At 36.9% G+C, this 24089-nt stretch overlaps 1 non-coding gene across 1 annotated transcript; it reads right to left on the bottom strand.

Moving 5' to 3' along the window:
* Positions 1 to 2090: 2090 nt before the first annotated feature.
* LOC113963811 lies at positions 2091 to 2202 on the bottom strand. The gene has a single exon (XR_003532969.1). It is a non-coding gene; the product is annotated as a U6 spliceosomal RNA (small nuclear RNA).
* Between the last annotated feature and the right edge of the window lie 21887 nt (positions 2203 to 24089).

Here is a 24089-nt window from a genome sequence, read left to right on the forward strand (position 1 = left end):
TAATCTGAGCATACTTGGTAGCACTAGATTTTGATTAAAAATGCTGTTTGAAAAAAAAATGTTTTATGCGTAAGTCACATTGTCACTTTATATTAACTTTCTTATCCATTTCACCTTTATACTGTCCTCTGTATTCATCCATTTTTAACTAACTTATCTTTTTTCAGTCCTGAAATAGATTTTTAAAAAGACAGGAGTGCCCATCTCAGTCCGAAAGAAAGCTATAGCTCTGGCAATTAAAAGCCATTTGAACTCTTCATAAGGAAAGGAAATTTTGTTAGAATCATGTTCGTACTGTAAACTAATGAAGCTAATGTATAACTCTCTCACATAACTTTCTATCCTTGAATCTTTGAATGTTTTACAAAAAGTCATTTCAGTACTACAATGTAACTTTGCTCAGTGATTAGGCCCCCTGAGAGGTTTTCTAGTACCAATAATTCCCTAGACAGAAATGCTACTTTATATCAAAATGTACATGATCAACCAAATATATCAAATACTGAATTCTGTAAACTAAATTCTGTAAGTTTCTTGCACAAGTTTTCATTCTGAAGCACTAAATGTGACATTTCTGTAAATAGGCTGCTTCTGTTCCATGTTTCCTCAAAAGTAGACATGCTATTAGCTAAAAAGATCTCCAACCTAAAATTAGTAATGGAATACTTAACATCTCTAAATGCCTGTTGTGGTTCAGTTTGGGGTTTTTTTCCTAATTGTTCAATTTTGATCTAATAATAGTTTATAGAAACAGATCAGTTAAGTGTAGTGCTGCATGATGCCACTTCTTTGGCTGTAGCAAATAGAAAGACATTTAACTGTCTTCAGATGTCCATTCCATCTTCAAAATCATGCAGTAGGTCTCAGACACTGCTGTTGTGGTTTATGTCCATGTATAATTACGACACACTTCGTGAAGGTTCCTGAAGGCGCTTCAGAACACGAACTGTCCCAACAAAAGGTGTTTCCTTCTACATGTGACCATGTCAGGGATCACAGTATGTAGTAACACAGGTACACCACAAATGCCTTTTGGGAATGATACTAATGATTTTGAAGCAGCATTTAAAACTTCTGGTGTCTCAACAGCTCACGTTACCATGAACTGTTGTTTGTGGTATGTCAATAGTTCATGAGAAATCACACAAATCTTCCAGTTAAGGTAAAAGTCATTTCACTACAAAGATTTGTATAGTACTCTTCCACATGCCTTGTTTTCATGAGTGCCTGTGGCACAAAAATCTCTTCTGATTAGTTCTTCACTGGTCTCAGCTCAGGTTAAGGAGTTCCTTTGTATTCTTGCAATAGCTCTACTCCCTAAGCCACCATATAAAACATTTAACAGGCCCCTGCTCAACCTCCCAGAATTTTCTACTGTGGGATTTTAAACAGCAATATAATAACCCTACCTGCAAGGACACTACATCAACTTTCATTAGCTTGGGAGAAATTTAAGTCTACAGAATGCATCAAAATCCCTGCTGTGAAACATGCTGTCTTCTAAGTGCAGTCAAAATAAGCTCTATAATCTCTTATTCTTTTTAAAATCAAAATTATTCGAGCCTCTGATTTTCCCTTTATTTTCTAGCTGTAGTCTTGGTGATTTTATAAATCCCAAATAAAAATAACAGATCATTATTCACAGTCCTTTTGGTCTTCATTAACATGGACTGAGTCACCAGCTTGCTAAATAAATAGAACGTATAGATTAGACATATGTTTTCTCACCTGACTTATTTCTTGATGAAGAAAGTACCCCAGTTCTGTTTCAGTCCTTTCCCATGTGAGAACAGAATGCACCAATTAATAATGTCAAATTACAGCCAGAAACCCATGCCTGAATGAGCTTGTCAGGACAATGAGACTTTTCTGCTTATTATTTTCAGAAAATCAAGTGAAAGAGAGAAGCTGTGAGCAGTTGTAAAATGTTCAGTTGTTTATCAGGGCTACAAACAAATATGTGTAAAAGACCTTGCAGGTTGAATGCTTTAAAATAAAAAAAAAAATTTTAAAAGTCAATTTTTATTCATGAAGCATTAAAAAAATGCCAATTTAAGAGTGTATCCATTATTTAGTAATTAATCAGTTATTTAAATATGGAACGCTTCACGAATTTGCGTGTCATCCTTGCGCAGGGGCCATGCTAATCTTCTCTGCATCGTTCCAATTTTAGTATATGTGCTGGGGTTGATGGAATTCCACCCGAAGTCTGGAAACATGGGGGCCTTGCACTCCATGCTAAATTTCATGAGCTTGTGGTGCGCTGTTGGGAACTAGACGAACTACCTTCAGACCTTCGTGATGCAGTCATCATCACCTTGTATAAGAAAGGTACTAAATCTGACTGCTCAAATTACCGTGGTATTACTCTGCTCTCCATTGCTGGCAAAATCTTGGCAAGAATACTCCTGAACAGACTAATACCCGCTATAGCAGAAGAAATTCTACCTGAAAGTCAGTGTGGCTTCAGAGCCAACAGGAGCACCACAGACATGATATTTGTTCTCAGACAACTGCAAGAGAAGTGTAGGGAACAGAACAAAGGTCTCTATGTAACCTTTGTCGATCTCACCAAGGCTTTCGATACTGTGAGCAGAAAAGGTCTTTGGCAGATTTTGGAACGTTTAGGTTGTCCCCCCAAGTTCCTTAAAATGATCATCTCACTTCATGAGGATCAGCATGGCCAAGTCAGATATGGCAACACACTTTCTGAGCCCTTTCTAATAAAGAATGGTGTGAAACAAGGCTGCGTTCTCGCTCCTACCCTATTCACAATCTTTTTCAGCATGATGCTCCAAAGGGCCTCGGCAGATCTCGATGATCAGGACGGTATCTACATTCGATATCGTACTGATGGAAGCCTATTCAACCTAAGGCGACTGAAGGCCCACACCAAGACCCTAAACCATCTTGTCCGGGAGCTGCTTTACGCTGATGACGCCGCCCTTGTTGCCCACACAGAAGCAGCTCTGCAGCATTTAACATCCTGCTTTGCAGATGCTGCTGAGCTCTTTGGGCTGGAAGTCAGCTTAAAGAAGACTGAAGTTCTCCATCAACCTGCACCTCAGGAAGTCCTCCATCATCCCCACATCACCATCGGCCAGTCAGAACTCAAATCAGTCCAACAGTTTGATTACTTAGGCAGCCTCATCTCTTCAGATGGTAAGATCGACGGGGAGATAGATAATAGGTTAGCGAAGGCATATAGTGCCTTTGGAAAACTCCATAAAAGAGTATGGCGTAATAAACACTTGAAGAAAAGTACCAAGATCAGTGTTTACAGAGCCATAGTGCTGTCTACTCTTTTATATGGTTCCGAATCATGGGTCATCTACCGCCACCACCTGCGTCTCCTAGAACGCTTCCATCAACGCTGCCTCCGTACAATCCTGAACATCCGCTGGTCAGATTATGTGACCAATACATCTGTTCTTGAACAGGCAGCAATCACAAGTATTGAGGCCATGTTACTGAGAACACAGCTGCGATGGGCAGGGCACGTCTCCAGGATGAAGGACCACCGCCTCCCTAAGATCCTGCTTTATGGTGAACTTGCCTCCGGCTGCCGCAAGAGAGGAGCTCCGAAGAAAAGATACAAGGACTCCCTGAAGCAACAACTCAGCCTCGGGCATATTGATCACCATAACTGGTCTACTCTGGCCTCCAATCGGGAGGCCTGGAGACAGACCATTTATAACGCTGCTGATGCTTTTGAGAAGGCACGCAGGATCACTCTTGAGGAGAAAAGACAACGCAGAAAGAATCGAGCCTTGCAGAATATACCATCTAAGGAGTCTTTCTGCTGTGTCTTTTGCAACCGGACGTGTCTATCTCGTATTGGCCTTTTTAGCCACCAACGCGCTTGCATGAAAAATGGGTAGAGCCCTTCCCAAATCTTCGTTCGCGAAGCCTAGCCATGATGATTGAATCAGTTATTTAGTGAATGATTTTAATCAGTTATTTAGTAATGAATTTAAAAGGTTTAAATTCCTCCTAGTGTGAACCCCCCTAATTCCTTATTCCACTTTTACTAGCAGTATTATGAAAACAAGTTAACTCTGAAAGAGAACTAGAAGATCTTGGATTTGATGGTAGGGCTCACCAAGAGAAAGAATCAAGAGAGAGTTTGCCTGCTTTTCCAGAATAACACAGATATCCTAGACCCTGCATGGACACGATAGATATGAAAGGGCACCCTATGCTTTACAGCTGCTTATTTATCCCTTATAACTCTCATGCAAAATATACTGACTCAGTTGTTTTTAAGAACTGAGGGGATTTCCATCTCAGAAAATGGACCAAGTATTATTGTGGTGCTGCTAAGTATTACAGCAATTACATAACAGACCATTCACACACTGAGAGATGAGATAAAATAAGTGCAAATAATAAGAGAGAGTGAGAACAATAATAAGAAAGCAAACTTCTCCATTGTGCTATGAGCTCTGTTTCCCCAGTCAGTCTTCTGACACCACCCAAAGTCAAACAACTTGTGGGTAGCTTGTTTGGCAGCTGGCTGAGCTGCTGCACACTTGCTGGAATAACTCACCCACAGATGTTTCTGCCTACTATCCTGGCAGTGGCCAGGCTTTGGAGTATTTCTCACAGTTTGCAGCAAGAAACAGCATAGCAAAAAGGACTGACTCTTCCACCAAAGACTTGATATTTAATTCAGCCACACTACAGCCGTTATCTTTATACTGGAGGGATGCTTACAGCATTCTTAGGCTAGGTTAAAATGGTAACCAGTTCAGAAGGAGTATTATAACATCAGTGTATTGTGGAAAATATAAAAACACTGTTCACTACCCTTTAGGAAAAAATGGATTCTTGCTTTATCTTAGTTTACCAAATGAATGGAGGAATCATTTTCTTCCAGTCAGGACAGCTGATAATTGCTATATGGGTTACATGTAAGCATAAGCACAGTACATGAAGTCATCCAGTTTCCTGCCATCAGCTAAGCAGTAGTAGCTGAACTGGCTGTGGGTAGTGTCTTGTTAGAGGACTCAATAGCTCAGCTGAGAGCTGAAAAATCAGGTTTTTTCTAAATCAAATCACTGGATACCTTCAAATACACAAATTTATAGCAAATTTCCTTTTCCTTTGCAGTTATTGCACGCATTATTGTGTTCAAGAGATTTCTGTAGCAATGGCAAAATCTTCTGGGAAGGCCTCCAAGGTGGACACATCTTTGATTATGTGGAGTCAGGTGGCAGCTGCAGGTCTGCCTTAGGTCAGGTCTGTCAGTGGACAGCTATGTCTTTTTATAGGGCTTTTTTCTTCCACACTCAGATACCATCTATAAAGAATCATGAAGAAGTAAAACAAACTTCATATGTGCAAAAGATGCCTGTTCAGATGAGGCCACAAACCTTCTGCAGTAGTTAAGTTAATACAGTTATTGCAATTACTTCATTAGTTACCATGTTGTAGCTATTTCCTCATTGTAAGATAGAAGCATTTACAGATGAAAGATAGTAAAAAAAATTACAGAGCAGCCAAATCCAGCATGACAATTTCCCCCAGAATAAATGCACCTGTGTGTCCTGGTTAGAACGGCTGGGACCAATTCATCCCTGGATGAGTGTAACCCAAAACTGCGTATTCTATAGCCTCCATGCCATTTCCCAAAAACTGCTGTCAGTAGAAGCCTGCAAGGTGGGAAGATGTTCCTGTACCCTTTTATGGAATTCCCCGCTCTGATACCCTTATATGGAATTCCCCGCTCTGATACCCTTATATGGAAGAGGGACTGAGCATCCGCATGCCCTTTTATGGAATTCCCTACTCTGAGGGAGGGACTGAGCACTCCCGCCTGAACTGGAGAGTATATAACTGGGAGTTTCAGAGCCTTGCCACCTCTCGTGGGATCCAGAGGAATACTGCAGACCACTGCGTTCAACCAGACTGAGACCACCACCCTCGACTGGACTGCAATCACCACTTCTGACCAGACTGCAGCAGCTCTCCCACCAGCAGGTTTATCCCCTCTCCCTTTGCTTTGGACTCGGGGGTGGGCCAAGGTACACCACTCTTGTTCATACCCTAGGGTGCTGGGTTGTACATTTGGGTTTTGTGGGTTAAAACCAATTGTCTGTCTGTATAATTGTACTTATTGCATTATTTTAATAAATTGTTATTCTGACTTATAAATCTCTCTTTTGAATTGAGTTCATTTTCCCTTGCTGGTTAACTTTTAAACCAGCACACTGTGTTTGTGAGAGCTTTTGTGAACAAAAAGCTTTTGAACAAACACATGGGGAGAGGGGGAAAAAAAGAATGGACAAACCTGTTAGAAACACTGTGGGATTGAACCTGAGCAAAATTTGATCAGAAGATGAAATTTTGTTTAGTTGGTTGGTTTTTTATTCAAGTAGTTTATGGTGGTTGAAAAAATATTTTGGCTTTATTTATTCTGCTATGCTATCCATTGTGGAGAATGTTGGCACCTGCTCATCTTCCCTAAGGGAAGGGCTAAGTACAACTGTGCTGCTCCCAGGAACCCCAGCAGGGAACTAACCTGTGCCAGCCCATTTTTTGTCGTAACTTATTTTCTCTCTCTGGTCAGCAATTTGGAGGTCACTTGTAAGGAAAAAGGAGAGAGCAGCTTATTGGCAGCCACTCTGCTGCCATGGTGATTCCTACAGTACAGAGAATAGTGCATGGAGGATCATAGGGGGATACTAGAAAGTAGGAGTCTTCTTTTTTTAAACAGAACACGAAATAATAGAGGAAGAGAAGTAATGTAAGTCCCTAACAGCAAAAATAAAAGAACATTTTGTGTATCAAAGAAACAGAAGGCAGCAAAAGGAATGCAGAGGTTGGAAGGACAGGGATGCAGGGCAAATTTTATTAAATTGGCTTAGTAACATTTTAAGGAGCTATAGTGGGACTGGGGAGATTTTTGTTTTCTTGTTTGTCTCATATACTCATAGACAGAAAAATGCTGGCCAGCTCTAAGAAAGGGGCACCAGTCATGCAGACATTTATCCAACAGCACCATTGGGCCCTATGAAAGTCAGGTGCTGTTCAAAAAACTAATTAGTTTGTTTTCATTCAATACTTTGTTGAATGTTTCATTTCCATGCAAATAGTGTTAACTCACAACACAAGCTAATTGAATCCTTACAAAACGTCCCATGCAGCCCATGCAGATCTGCCGAACAATAAATGCTAAACTCACTTTAGAAGATAGAATTCATATTAGGAGAAGGACACTGCCTGTCAGACTATTTACAGCTTTTATTATTTCAGATACTTTGAGTCCAAAAGTAATTCATCTTGTTACCGCTGTTAACAATAGATTGGCATTTGCCACTGTAACTAGCTGGATTGATAGCTGAAAAGTAAACTACTTTCTTGGGTGAAAAAAATACGGTTGAAACACATCTCGCCCTGTGTGTTTTAAGTTGTCTGTGTCTGCCACTGCAACGACTCCTCGTCTTCCTGCCAGCTGCCACTACAACAGGGCCTCAGAGTATGAACAGGTTCAGGAAAGCAACAGCCACGTGCTCTGTCCTCTGTCATCTTTGCCAGTTCAATTACACACAAATTCAGTCTTTATACTGGACTTTGCTGCCCAATGACTTTCTCCAAACACGTATTAACAGTAGCTGGTTTCATTCCTTTCTACTCCTCATTCATTTTGACTGTATCAAGACATTTCACAAGTCAGTCTGAAGTCCCTGCCTACTCATTAATCACTTTTAAAGTCCACCATATTTCTGGCCACTTGGCCAGTTTATTGATTCAAGCCATCGTGAAGCTCAGGTTCCAGAGGAGTGATGAGAGTTACCCTGAGTGCTGTCCTCTGAGTGTGCCATTGGCATGAAGTGTTGATATCGAATGAACAGCAGTTTACAGCACCTCTGAACTGATGAGCCCACACTCTGCTCAGGAAAATAAAAGGTAAAACATTATGCCCTAGTGTGAATTGCATAACATGAAAAGTTATTGTCTTCCAGGTGAGAGAAGGTGAGTTCAGTTGCAGATGCAACAGAAGGAGGTAATGCACTTAATACAACATGCACTTAATACAACATGCAAACACAAACCTGATTGCTCTGCTACTCAGACTTGGAGGGTTAATAACATTCAGTATCATGCTACCTCAGTGCTTACAGCCAATAGAGTTTACACTGATCTCTTACAGGAACTAAAACTCAAGCTCTGGAAAACAACTGTTGCTGAATAGAAGAGAGTTTCAATGCCAAATTGGACAAGAACAAAGTGTAGGAAACTTTTTCCTGGTGTTAGTCATTACTCACTTAGAAGTCTCCATGATTAAAACAGTAGTACTCAGAAATCCTGGAACAGCAATACGAGCAAGGTTAATTGTTCTTATTAGCATTTTCTCCAAGTGAAAGTATTTATTCCAGCTTTCCAGTAAGATCCAGCTTAAACTCTTATTAATGCAAGAATTCAACCATTTTGCAGCTAGAAGGAAAATACTACAGAGATTACCAAAATACAGGTTTTTCTTAAGCATAGTGATTTATTGTCAAAAATGCACAGACAAGCAGATGTGCTTTGAGATAGAAACAGTTTAGAGACCTTTAAAATAGTAATATCCACTGCAGAATTTTGTGTTTTGTTGTCTCAAATAATCTCAGCAGTAAGTCAATAGACTTAATCTTGCCATTGGAAAGCATGCTCATATATGTGTAAAATAAAAGCTTTTACAGGATTGATGGCATAACTGAGATGAAAATGGTCATTTCTGTCCACAGAGATTTTAAAGACATGGAGATAATTTTTAATCTAATATTATGATGAAAGAGTCATCTTTCAGAAACCTCTGTAAAAATAAAAGTTTGCAGAAGAACATTGCTTTGTGTAAATCAAAACATTCCATTTTTCATTATTTATAAAAGTTTCATTGCTATTTAAGTAACTTTCTCCTGATCTTCTATGTTTTTTGAAGAAATTAATTTTTATTTCTGCTTCAAAAAACTTTTTGATGCAACATAATTGTAACACAACATCTAAAACAATGGAGTTTTGCAATGCTTGAGCTTTACATTAAGACTGGAGGCTGGTTGAACTGATCACAGATTCATCAGTCCTCTAAGCTAATATGTCTTAGGTTTTGCCTATTTCTAATCCACGCTAATGAGTCAATGGCCCCTTTAAGAAAGGTAAATCTCTCCCACTGATCCATCCAGGTCTGAAGCCTGACCTCAGATTCTGGTTAGACTATTCTGTAGCTCTCTTGCAGCTGATAATATTTGGGTTTTTTCCCTGAATAATCAAGATTTGGAGGGAATTGGTGTACATCCCTGTCTGCTCTAATACAGAATAAAAACTTGGGAATTAGAACAACTACTCCCAAGAACAGACTGACTTCAAATCTTCACAAAGAAACTATTTTTCATTAAGTTCTCTTCACAACATTTTTGGGGGTCCTCTGAGAGAAATTTATGAAAATAACAAAAAGTGACCATGGATTTTAAGCTTTTCTTTGCAAAAGATTCTTGCCTGTTGCAGACTCAAGGACAAAAGGAAGGGAAAATGGAACTGTGAAGTAAATATTGTGCAAATGTGAGGAAAAGGAGAGTGTGGGATGTGAGAAATAAGAGATCTGGGGTTGCTTTTTCCAGGCAAAGCATCTGTAAACTGTAAACACACCTTCACTGCTAAGTGTTTTATACACTGTCCCAGAGTGAAGTAAAAGAGGGTCTATGCACCAATGAATCTGGATGGAAGAATAAGGAGCTTAAGATCATTAGAAATATTCACTCCAGTCTCTACAATTCATTTTCTGAAATTCTAAAACAGAGAAACAAACAAAAAACAAACAAGCAAAAACCCACAAAAACAACCAACTAACCAAACAAACCACTAGCTCACCATTAACCTCACAACTAGGAAGAGTATTTGCTTTGAAATATAATTGAAATAAAGACAAGGTAAAATTACAGAACAGGAAGGCAAGCACCCACTGCATTTTCTCTATGCTAAACTGTTCCAAAAACTCAGTGATGCAAGATGCTCATACTGTGTAAAATATTAAATTATTCATTTGATTTGTATTTAATGGTTCCAAGAAAACCCAAGCTGGTAAAACACACACAACACTTAATGCACCTTATTTTTTTATTTTTTTATTTTTACTCTAGAAGGCACTTGTTCCAACACATTCTGCATGCAAGCTAAATTATTTGCCTCTGGTTTTGTCTCCATCCAACATTAGCAGAAAGGTGTATAGTCTTCCATTCCCAGGAGGCACACGTGCTTTCACACCCCCCAAGCATATCGTTTTCAATTGCTTACTCTTGTTAAACAGAGACAATGAAACTGAGAATTCTTAAACAAAACACACATTAGCATGCCTCTTGTTTTCTTAGATTTTTATTGCTCCATTTACTATTTAGAACTTCATCCCACTCCTATTGGAGTGAATAATGAAACTCCCATTGATTTCAATTTGAAAGCCTCTCAATAGCATTAACATCTAACTGTTGAAGAAAGAAAAGCAGAGCTGTGTAATGTTATCAGCCAAAGTTTTGCTCCTGGATCTGCCCTACACTTTTGTATTGCAGAAGTTACTGCTTTATCTGAGATATCTCCTGCTTGTGGCCATGTTGGCTTCTTTTTTGCACAATGCCTCTAATTTTATCTGAGTCATGCTAATAATAGGGATAAAAGGAAATTTAAAATGTACAAACCACCTTTAAAGTCTTGCTCGGCCTCTAGTAGTTATCAATTGTTTTTTAGACTTTTGAAGCAGAGGGAGGAGGACAGATGTTAATTAGGTCCATCTTCTGTATAATATTTAGTCTCACAGAATACAAAAGATCGAACACCAGCTACTTCAGAGATATTTACCACAAGGAACAGGGCTGCTCTGTGCATATTTCAGAAGTGACTGATGGGCTGGGAATGCTAATACGACTTCCTCAGCTTCCATCAGCTGCATGTAATCGTCCTCTTCCCACTCCTAAACACCTGTGTGGCTCTGGGACTGTCAGCAGAATACATGCTACTATCCATTCCTTCTCTTCCCATCATTTTAGAGTCCTGTTACCACCTGTTTAACAACCTGCTCCACTAACCTTCACCATGTCCCTGCTTTTCCATCCTTCACCTTTGAATGATTTTATGGGTTTCAATTCATCCAAAGAAGGTGTCAATGCCAGTGAAAATGTAACCAGAGGCAGCCTGCACACTCATACTAGTAATTTTGCATCAGGCATTCAATCTCAGATGATCTGGCTGAGGTCTTTCAGGCCTTTTTGGTCTTGCTGGCATTAGTCTCTTAAAGGTAATAGAACTGTGCTGATTTGCAAACAACTGCAGAGTCAGAGCCTCATTTTAAGCAATTTTGAATGACTAGGAAAAAAAAAACTCAACATCTTAGATGTTTCTTGCTGAAATTAAAAAAAAAAAAGAAATAATTAAAATTAAGTAGTGAGCTTTTTGAGAAAGGATTTGAATTTTTTATTGTAGGACACATCCATCAACATGTTTCAGTGCAAAGTAGGTATGCTTTTATTTTTTTAATTTTTCTTCCAGAACTCCTTATCTCCACAGGAGGTAGCTCTTCTTTCTTTTGAACAAAGACAATCCTTGGCCCCCAGCTTGTTGGGGTGACAAGTTCACTGCAGAGCAGATTCTTCTTTCTTTTGCTGGTATTTTCAAGAACAACTTACAGAGTGACTTACTGTTCGCCGTCACAGATTGTGGCAAAAAATACCCCAAGGAACAATCAATAAGAAGTTATTCAACTCTTCTAACACTTTAAAACAGATAGTTTTGGAATATAAATATCATATACTTCTCAATTTTTTTTATTCATTCCCTCTAATGCTTTTTTTTCAGCATTAACACATTACTGGTGTTGGAGCTAAGAGGAGATAAAAAGAAAGACCTTTTCACCTGCTTAGCCCTTCACTTAATGTAACTTTTTTTCAGTGTATGTTTCTGAAGAATGAACACTCAATTTTTTTTCTTTTTATTTTAATCTCAAGACATCTCATGTAATATTTAATAGGTTCTCAAAGGCAGAGCTTTGTTTCCTCCTTTTCAGCTCAGAACAACAGTTTGGATCACCTCTGACTTTATTTTAGCAGTTGAGAACCTCCAGTGCCAATACTGCCTGCAAGTCACAGACATACTGTGACATAAGCAGCCATATCAAATGACTGCACATTTGTAAGACCTGTTGCCTCTAGTCATTGTCCAAGTGTCCTTTGGATAAGGTCTATGTATACAACTACTTGCCACCAATATAACCAGAGATTTTTCTAGAGAAAGTTGCCTGTTTCTCTTCTCATTACCATAATGACTCTGTTCTCAGCTCTGTGTTCCGTTCCCCATTGGAACTAAACCCTCTCTGTAAAAATATAGAAGGAAAGTCCCAGTTGCATGGGTGAAAAAAGAGCAACATCCTTTCAATTATCTATTATTGATTAAGGTACTGTGAGCAAACAGATACATTTTTCCCTTTCTAAACTCAAAAATTTTCTCTTTGAAGCATCTGATTCTGGATAGTGTTTTCCAGTTTGGGATTGAAGATAATGAACTTATTTTATTTTATAGAGTCCAGGAAAAAAAACATAAGTGGAAGGAGAATAAAAGACCCAAAACTTCATTTCATCTAAGAACTAACACAAATATAAAAGCCAATCAGTAGTTCCTGACTATTTCTACATTGCACACAGACTGACAAACTCATGCATTCAAAACCCTTTTGAGGGGTGGACTACTCACAGATGCCTCACCTGTACTCTTATTATGCAAATGTATTTTGACATAAAGTTGCCCAAATAGCTGAGAACTGCATTATCCAACTGATTCCCACAGCACTGTCACAGATCCTGCCCTTCTATACTAATATCAGTATGGTTCCACTGTGGCAGGCTTTAGAGCATGCTGAAGCATAAGAGCAGAATTTGCCCCTTAAAGTAACAGACAGATTGACATATGTTTTCTCCATCCATTTGGCTGGCCTACAATAAAATGCCTGGTGCTCCATCAGAGTTTGTAATTGATTGGCCAGTAAACAGCTTGTTGGTAATAACATATTCTCACCATCTGATGTTTTGAACAATCCAGTAGCAATCTGCAGCAGCATTATTTACACTATGTTCCCTGCACTGGGCATGGATCCAGCTTTTACCACCACCAAGAAGAACAAAGAAGCAGGAGGTCTGTCATAACCTTCAGAAGGCTTTGTGAGTAATTTTAAGGTTTTCAGAGACAGTTGCAGACGTCTAGCAGAGGATTTGAACATGGAAATATTTTTCATGTTCTTTGTTTTATGTGTGTCACATTATAGTGGGAAAAGGAAGACGTATAGAATAACTTTTCATAAAAGATAATCATTTAAAGGATATTGGCTTTGACTGCCTGTGAAGACAGAGAGGCTGAAGAAATACTGAGAACCTCCTATTAGTCATGTTCTGTGGCCTCGAACTGATCTTCTGGACCATATAATACAGTTTCTCAAACATATCATGTCCTCTGCCTATTCAGATTGTCTGCATTATTTCCCCTTGGGTCCTTCCTAAGGAATTCAGATCATATGATGTATGTATGTGTTTGTTTACGCACATACACACCAGTCTGCAGACGGGTTTATGCCAGACCTGAGCTTGTAATCTAAGAATCTTCATAGCTGAGATGAGTGACCCCTTTTGGTTTATGCTCTCTATAATCAAAAAATTTAAAATATTATCTGCAAATAGTGACATGCAAGTACTACCATTGGCAGAAGCCTTAGTGGAAGCAAGGTCTCTCTCAGGGTCAGAAACATTCCTCAGCTCTCTATGAACGCTTAGTATAGGCACTGAGAGTGCAAGTGCCAACGGGCTGAACTGAGAAACATACTGCAATGGAGATATTTCCAGAACAGAACACAAAGCTTCTGGGGAGCAGTCAATTGCTTTCAGAGCACTTTTAAATTTAAGGACTTCCATTTCTATATAACAGCAAAGAAGGGATTGAGAGGATATAAGCCTTGCACTTCAGCGTCCATTTCACATCCCAATTTCCATTTTAACAGTGAGGATATATTTTCTTTAATAGAAGTGTATATTCTGCATGTAATCATAAGGCTTAGTAATGATCTCATGTTGTGTTGTTATCAATCAAATTCCAGTGATTTTAATATTTATCTGGCTGTTTTAAAACTCTGAAAATGAGCCTTTTTTTCCTCCCAATCACTATGACAGTCTAATATTTGCTAGAGTATGTATAGGGTAACAACCAAAAAGACATAGCACTTATTCAACTCTTACATTGTTTGTCTTTTAAAAAATCATCAGCTATTCTGTTTCTTGAAGTTTACTTTTAATTCTTACAAGCAAACACAAGATCCTGGTGTCATTGGTTATTAAGTTCTTTAATGTAGCGCTAACAAGGTCATCTTGGCTAGAAGGAAATTTAAAATCTTCCACAAACTTAAAAAATAATTTCATGTAAGATTCTTGTACAAAACAATCATTATGCTGTATTTCTATGTGTTAAAAATGGTCTTCCTTGCCCACACCTTTTCCTAATCAAAAAATTACAAGCACATAAAAATCTTTAGCACTCTAATGAAATAAGTTCTTTGAAGATATCACTTTACCTGTGAAGATTTTTTCACTTATACAATGCAAGAATTAAGTCTTTTCCTTTCAAACTATTTGTTTTATAAATACTCATCTGAAGTTGATCTCACCATTTAATCTCCAATGGAGCTTTTTATTCTTTGACAGCACATTGGCTATATACCAGTTTCTTCTTTTTTTATCCTTTTTGCAGAATCTTCAGCTCAGCTGTTTCATATAGTCTGCCAGCATTTTTAGAGGGCTGCTTTCATTATTATTTAATGTGTGTTGGTTTCAGCAAATATTGTAACTACAACTGTTGCTTATTATGAATCTTTTTTTCCCTACAGTCAGTCAACTGGCAACATTCCAAAACCCTTTTTAATTTCCTATGACTAGAAAACTGTGCATGCAAGGTCTACTCACTCTTTCCAATGTTTGACATCATTACTATTTAATATGTTCCTTCAAGAAATGTTGTTGCCACAGCATTTCCTGACAGCTTTACAATTCTGCTACCTCATTAAATACAACTGTAATTGTGTTTAAAAAAATAAATACTTTGTACAGGGACCTTAAGAACCTCCTAAATTTCATTTGCTACACAACTACTTCCCACTTTATCCAGCAATATTATAGGAGACTGACTTGCTACAAATTCGTTTTCTCTGAGTTTCCTAACAAAAACTGCATCCAAAACCTACTGTAGTTCTCAGAATTTCCTAGAAAATTTAAGTATCTACAAACCTAGGCAAGAAATATGCATAATGAAGTGGAAACTGAACAGAGTATAGACAAAATTGGTTCAGCATCTCTGTTTCATGTTTACTTCTTCAGTTTCAAAAATGGAGGGATGAAGAGGTTTCAAAAGTCACTGGAACCTTGCCTCAATCATTTAAGCAGTCCAAATTTAGCTATTGATTCCAATTCTATTTAAAATACTTAAATCTGCAAAGCCATGTTGGAATTTTTTTATGGCCTGTGAAATTTCAGGATTTGTGGTGAGGTTTTTTTTCTCATAATCACATATGGAATAAATAGATGTCCTTATCAATAATGCACCAAGAAAATGAAAATCTTTGTATTTCCCAAATGCTTCTGTTCACTGCCTAGCCCTCTATTTATTCCATTAGTCAGTTCTTCTCTATATCTTGAAATAATGGCACAGACAATTTCTATTAGGGCTATTGGTTATGAAAGAAACCCCTTCCTCATCTTCCTCTTCTTTCTCTCTTCTGCCTCACCCTCCTCATTCAGGACTAAACATATATTTCAGAAACAATAAACCTTATTTTTTTCTAGTATTTTCCTGTGTATTGGGAGGAAGGAAAAAGTATTTCTTAGTCTGAGACATTAAAAAGCAAGGTCACCAAGAGGGTAGGAATGATGCTCCTAAGGCAAGTCAGCAGGAAAAAGAGCCTTGCAGACTTGTAAAATTGGAGAAGGTCCACAATTAGGTAGTAGAGAAGCAGAAGCACTAGAAAATAGAGATATTTCTTTTTAAGCATTTTTTCAACCATAAACAACCTGGAGTCTTTTTTTTTCAAGATACTCTAATGCCATCTGTCATGTGTAGCTGAAAGTCTGTTGTCCAGTTCTAATCCCTAAGCACAGAAAAATTTTCTCCAAGGGGTAAAGATTTAATCCCTTGGAGAAGGATATTTCTGAGGGAAGGGTGGCATTCTGAGACTGTGAACTGCCACAGGAACTGGAGCCTCCTTAAACCCAATAATATACTATTACAAATGAAGGATTTTACCTTTTCTTTCATAAATATTTTTACTTCATTTAAGATAGAATGCATTTTTTATCCCACCTGTTCAGTTACTCATCCTGGGGAGAGGATGCGTGTGTGTGAGAGAGAGAACAAATCACATATAACACATACTGCCAATGCTGCTCAATGCACTCCAAGAAGTTATTTAAACACTGTTATTTTGATGGCCATACATGATTTTATTCAAAACCAGAAAGTAGCTCTTGGTAAATTTCTGTAGCATGGACTTTCATGGTATCTCATTCAAGCATTTGCATTTATTACAAGGAAAAATGAGTACTAATTGGCTACTGCCTTTCAAGATAGGTTCTTTTCATCTTTAGAATTGCACAACATTTATCATTTTGAATTCCATTAGCTGCTGTCTGCAAGTTGAAGTAAGAGATGGGTCATTTTGCATCAGGTAGCATCAGAATCCAAGTCATCATCTGTAACCTGCTGTTACAGTTATATCATTATGCAAATTAACACAACATTCCATGAATTCAAAATTAAAGAAATTCTCATATCAGGGAAAAGTATTCAATTGGCATTTTCAACAGATATTTACCCGACTTGGTATCTACTGGAAGCAATTATTTGAATTATGCATGGCTATTTCAATTATTTAGTACCTACATATCTCTAATAAAACAATTAAGTTCAACCTGTCTAAAAGAAGCCTTTTCAAACTTGACGTGAAGATATAGAATAAGTAGATATTCACATTCTAAGAGCATGTCATTGTTTATTTGTGTTTTCCACTTTCAGTTCACTAAACACTGCCCTATTTGCATTGAGAACAGAATTTCTTACAAACATTTCTTTCAGCTGTACTGTTTAGTTTTTAAAATCTGTTTTCATCTTCAAAATTGCCATCAAGTTTGTTTATATCAAAACTGGAATTACATAAATTAAATTCTCAATGAGATCTACCTTAAAAGAATATTAAGGCTGAAAAGTCAAGTGCTCAAATGAAGAACTATCAAAATTAAGGATGCCTAAGTTATTCACAAACACATATATCTTCCTTACCTTCTGTGGTGTTTCTAAATACACTAATCTGTGGTGGTTTTCAATACAAGATCCCTTAAAAATATCTTCTCAAATCTATGCCCATTCAATGGACAGGAATAGAAATTATTATAACTAAGAAATTATAGTTATGTATATGTAATATTACAATTTCAATTTCATATTAAAAATTCACTGCTTTTGTGTTCATCATTCAGTGCTCTATTTGTATTATAGCACTCATATCTAATTAAAAAAAATCAAGTTAATCTTAAGTCTTAATATAGGAATTTTCTGTATCTGTAAAAAAGACTCAATGGAATAAGGAGGCAACACATATGGACCAGGTGACCAGAAAACTTATTTTCTGTGATAACTCAGATAATAAGGTTCCATGTCTCTTTTTTCAGTGCTAAAAATTAAGGCTATGCATAAGAGTTTGGCTGGGCTAAGATGAAGATTTGATTATTTATAAACAAGTGTTACATTATAAACAAAAGTGAATGTTTTCTTCTGAGAGAATTCATACTGGAAATTCAAGTGATCCACTCCAAATACCAGACCTGTAACTTCTGTTGGTTCTAAAATTAGAAGTGTAAAAAATGTCTCTCTTATTTTCCTTGAGATTCCTAATGAATCATCTTACTGATGCATTTTCTCTTGTATTTATCTTGTCACTGTTTTCATTTTCATTCATATTTACACCAAATATGTAAATGTAGTCCCAACACATTAAATAGCACATATATTTAGAATGTTAAACATTCACTGTACATCAAAAAAATGCTCTAGAGTTGCTCCCAACAGAATTTTCCTATCTAAAGTTAATGAGTTTTAATGTACGGTTTTCTTGTACCTTTCCTTTCTCTGCACATCAATCTGTTCATGGCATCTGTCAAGCATGCAGTAACAGGGAAATATTCTCAGGGGCTGTCAGTGAAATGACACCTTTCTCCTTTACTGGAGTTGGAAAACAATGCCCATATTTCTCTGAAATTCTCCAGGCAATGTATGTCTAACTTACAAAACCAACACCATCTGCCCAGGCAGATTCTTGGAGCCAATGACACATAAAAGACTTTATCTGATCTCTGATGTCAAAGATGTTACATTAGGTTATCAAGCTTCCACTTAACTAGATGACTTACCTTGCATACCTGACTTTTGAATAAAATGGTTAAATGGAACAGTGACTGGGGTTGATTCGTTGTATTATCACAATCAATTATTATAAGCAAGGATTCTAATTTATGAAGAACAATACAATTACATGTTCAAATAAAGAATGGGACACCTTGGCATTGAATCACTGGAAGATGACCTTATCGAAACTGTATGGATTTTAGCATTCCTTAGATATTTAGAAACAAACATTATATCTGTAGGCAGCATACAGACCTGCGTTTACCCTGGAATTAATCGTTGCACAAGGAAGTCCTCACAGATTTTCCTTTTGAAACTAGTAAATACTTTGTGGTTTCCTGAACCAAAAAGCTCAGAACTGCTCAAATTAAGAATCTCACCTCAATCAGGAAAAGGCACAAGAGAGTTGTTGGCCTCAGTTTTTCGTTTATGCAACTGTAAAATGGGTGTAGTAAATAATTTCCCCATCTCCCTCAGTTTGCCCATACTTATTTTTTCCTCTAGTAAATTGTTTTCGAGAACTTCTTGAAGAATCAGTCTTAATTCAAACGAGCTAAATAAAATTTTGGAGGAAAACAAGAACTGCAATTCAACCTGCAGACAATGTGCATTTGCTTCTGATATTTGCATTGCCTCTCCAGGCCAATTATAAAAGTACCAAATGTCAAAGCATCATCATTTACAGATGATATCAGAATTTTTATCCAAGCAAATCTTCTTTCCTATTATCATTATCCCAGCACCTTCAAGTATGATAACTTCAAATGATTTCTCTCTAACCTGGAGATCTCATTTTCTGCAATTCCATTTCTTCAACCTGATTCGTCCTTATCCTTTGAAGTTAATGACAAAGCAATAATGTATATTGAGTGAGAACTACACTCACATGAAGAGAAAAACTTATTTTTAACTACTCTTTTCTTCCTGAGAATATGATAAAAATCATAATCAAAAATAAATGAGGATATAATACAGATCACTAGTAATAGGCTTAAGCAACATGGTATCCAATATGTTTGAAATGCACTGGCTAAGTGTCTTTCAGTGATTGATTCAGTCACAGCAAAGGGGGCACACTGTTATCACTTTTCCTGAGTATGGTATAACTTAATTTCAGCATTTCATTTGATGAGTAAGAATTCTGTCTATGAAGAGTTGATTATTTTTCTGTAATGGGAATTCTTTCCTAGAAACAAAATAATAAACTTGGAATTTTCTTAGCAACTCAAATTCATTCAGGAATTTGAGATGATTTCATACTAGATGTCTCTTTTACACCTTTATATGTCATATGGAAGTCTATTTCTGTTACTATAAATATTTAGGTTGAAAATATATTTTAATATTATTGAATACCAAATGAACTAGATGAGAATGGCTAATTTGATGGAAGTCTAGAATGACTTTTTTGATAAGTCATTTGTAAATCATTATCAAAATATCATTTCTGATCTCACTGCCAAACAAGGTTTCAGCTTAAAGCTTCCAGCACTTCCTTCCTGAGAAAGTTATGAGCAGGGAAGATTTTTATTTTTTTTTACTAAGAGTACAGCACTCTAGAAACTTTAAAAAACAAAACACTAACATCTATGCAGTAAGGCTTTCGTTATTTCATGCGCAAATATTTAAAAAAGTATTTAAAAAAAAATCTTTATTCTTATGCATCATAGTAGACAAGAAAAATAGGAAATCTGAGTTGTTTTGATTCTCCCAATAGCAGAAGAACTGCATCCTACAGAACGCTTTATAAAACCAGACTTTTATGGCTTATAACTAAACCAAGGAAACCTTAGCCCCAACAAGGTTTAAGCTGCAAAGAATACTTATAGGCTATCAGCATTTCACTTCTTCCCAAATATTTATCTGGATAGGGTCACAGTAGGCCCACCAATTTCTGTAACACAGAATACAAAAAAAAGCACTATTCATCTAATGCAGTTGTTTTTTACTTCTCCTTTTCCAAATAAGTATCCATTTATTGCTGGTTTGACCATGCTGATAGTTTGTCACTGTGAGATGTGAACTTTTCCTTTAACCCACCTTCTAAACTCTTACAACTGGGACCTGAAAGTTTCCTACCTGATTTGACACTCAAAGTTAGAAAGTAAACCATGTCAGCATAAGTCACTAACAGAGCAACATCTACGCTTGTCTTGCTTGTTGTCTTCTGGTACTTCAGACATTCTGAATAATTGAGTTTGCTGGACTTCTACCAAGTTATCTATGTCTGACAACTGGTGTGCTGTAAATTCATACAGAAAACTATTATATTCCACTGAACTACTGCAGCTCCCTCGATAAAATTGGAAATATTCCACAGATCTTCCTGTCAGCTTCAACCTGAAGGTAGGATATAGGAAGGTTACCTTTTCTCAGGAAACAGGCAGTTGGAAGAGGTTTTTCAGCACCTCTCAGTAGGTGGAGGGGGGAGGTGTTTCAGACCTTAAAGGAAAATAAAAATCGAACACATTTATTATGGTTACAAGACTTTGTTCTAACAGTTCCAGAAATGTTGTCTTGAGGTCTCTGCATTGTCAGAAGTCCTGAAGAGTTGCTTCTCTGCACGGAATACAACATCAGTGTCAGATTTCAGCAGCCTTCCAGCCTGCAGTGCAAGAATTTGGCAGATATTCCCATTACAGGCTCATTATTTAATGTTTGCTCTTTCCTGTTTGCTGCTTTGAGCTGGACTCCTTTAAAAAAAATAGACAAAGGAGTATTGGTCGAAATTGATGGCTCTGAAGACAAATATTTTTGGGGCAAAAAGTCAGACTGTCTGCCACTTTTTTTTTTCTAAAAGTCTAATGGGTGAATATGTGTACTCTTTTTGGACTCAAATTGTTAAAAAAAATGATTTTTTTATTCCCGCTTTTATTTTGTACAAATATGACGAAGCTCAGTAGATGAGAAATGATGCATAAGGTCTGAAAGGTCCAAAGCTTGTGCTGAGTAAGCTTCATTCCAGATCTGCTGCTACAGCTAAGTGGTCAGGCACGTTATTACAAAGTTCCTGATTCAACTCCTTTCATTAGAAAACTTTCAACAGCAGCAATAACAAAAAAAGAATTCTTTTGATACTTTTTTTTCTATTTTTTTTCCTTTTCTTTCCATACTAATGTCCATTCTGGTGTTATCAATTCAGAATATGGTGTTTCTGAGTCCGTTAGTGGTTTGCACTGCTCCAAACACAAAGCTGTTGACTGGCACTTCAGAAAGCGATGTGAATAACTCACAGCATATTGGTTTTGCCAGCATAAAATAAAGGATTTGCCCCCCTGCTGTTAATGCGTGAAGGTGGTATTGTAAAAAAATAAATAAAAATTGCTTCCAGACGTAAAACTTTTGCACCATTTGTGTAAACGTAAAATCTGTGAGGAAAAATGACATGAGCTCTGTATTATCAGGGCTCAGAATTACCACTGGTATTTTGAATTGCATGGCCCCCTGTTATGGTTTTACTTGAGATGTCACTGAAAAGGTGGCACCCTGTCCTAAAAGTGGGATGTGTAGCACTTAAATTATTTAGTCACAGGTGGTCTTCACACCTGTATGTAACACTTGTAGACATAAATACTGTTTAAAAGTCATCAGCTTTCCTTCCTCACTGTCTCATAAAGCAATCTGATAAATATCAAATTTACTTTTCAGTAAAACCATGCATGAATACCTTTGTTATACAGTCAGAATTACTATTAAGTACTACACCAAGCACTAATAATCTGAATAAAAACAACAAAATCAGGGTTTACTTTCATACAGCACATTTAATCTGAAAGAAAATCTAAATGCATTACAGAGGTTATTCTTTTGTCTATCACTTGTCATGGAAGTGGATTTCAATACTCTTTCTTAGCATGCTATATGGATCATTCAAACACCATACAATACCCAGGAATGCCTTCATGCATTACTGAACTGCAGCCGTCTGTTCAGCAGGATACAGTTATTGTTTAACAATACACAGCAACACAATGCAAGCCTTACTGAAATTAGCATGAAAATTGAAATAGAAACATTATTTCTGTGGGAGGATCTTGCTTTTCTGTTTTGTCCTGAGTACAACAAAAATAATTTTCATTTATAATTTCCCATTAGTTAGACCATTTATCAAAAAAAGAGACAGCCCACCTCTATCTATCTACTCATAAAAGATGCTAAACACCAGGTGAAAGTCACAAATGTGACTAACTGTCCCCTAGGATGGCAGTCAAATCAGCTCCTGATACATGACTGATGTATTCACTAAGATATCATGCAAAAATGAGCATCTGTCTCCAGATACATTTGTCAATGAAAATGACCAAGGCCAAAATTTTAATCATGGATTAAGCATATTCTGATGATGTTTAATGTGGTAGATAGTCATATGAAGAGAAGCATGAATCTTGACTTGGGTGTTTTAGGTCTCATCCTTACATATTACCATTGAGTAAAGAAAAAGAACAGATAATAGAAAATTTGGGTAACTTGTTTTCTGTTCCTTGAATGAACTTCTGATACCACACATGGAAGAGTTTGCGGGCAGGTGGGTGGTGGGGGGTAAAGGGAAACAAGAAATATACCTACCCAACCTCTTATTATAGCATACAAAAATTTTAACTCATATAAATATATTGGCAATTGCAATTTATTATTTCAATATGCTGAATCTTGAAAGGTAAAAAGAACAAAGAAGGAAACAAGGGACACAGCACTAACAACACAGATTAGTTGTTGCCTCCATTACTTGTCCTATTTTTCTTTATTGCTTCTGTTTTACAACTTGTTTCCACTTTTTTCGGAGTCACAGATTATCATGATGACTTCTAAATCATTTTCCTTTAATTAGTCAGGATTTGATTCCAAATAATTTTCAATGTGGCCCAGTGCCAGTCGTTATTGAAAATAATTTCTGTCCAGTATCAGTTTCAGAGTGCAGAACAGGTCAATCTTTGTACATCAAATTGGTGAACGACAAGGAAAGGTTTTGTTAGAGGTTGTCCGGTTAGAAACAGTTCCACAAGTGTATTGTTTCTTCATTGAACACCAAAATAAAAACAATTAATTATTTATTTCCTTTGTGGTATGTGATGCCGTTGTGAGATAACTTTTGTTTGTTGCTATATTAATTCTGTCAGCTTCTTAGATTTATGCATTGGTGTACCTACAATCTCTTCCCCTAGTATTTTTTCCCTTCCTTTTTTTGAGTGAATTTGGTTTTTCCTCTGTTGTTTTTTCATCAGTGTTGTTCTTACATTGAGACCAAAGGGGCTTTTATTTTTTTTTTGCTTATAATTTTTATCGTGCAAATTTGAAGTTTGACAATAGCGCAGAAAGATAAGAGGCTTTCCCTAGAGCATCTGCAAATCCTTTGCACAATGCTTTGGAATTTAGACAAAATTGCTAAGCCCTTCCTCAGATTGCTATGAATTTAGCCGATAAGAATTTGAATTATGGTCTTGGTTATAAAGAGCACCATGGGGTAGCAAAAAAGAATAGTTATAGATTATACTGAAAAAGTAAGGAGTAGAGTTTTAAGATGTTTTAAATAACTTTAGGGTAGAACATGGCTCACTTATTGGTGAAGTACTAATCACTTGAATAGACCCGTAAAATTACATCTAAGAATTTGTGTAGGTGTTTTTCAATGGGACCTCTAA

Source organism: Neopelma chrysocephalum, unplaced genomic scaffold, assembly GCF_003984885.1.
Source record: "Neopelma chrysocephalum unplaced genomic scaffold, ASM398488v2 Primary Assembly neopelma1_25, whole genome shotgun sequence".
NCBI classification, from domain to species: Eukaryota; Metazoa; Chordata; class Aves; order Passeriformes; family Pipridae; genus Neopelma; species Neopelma chrysocephalum.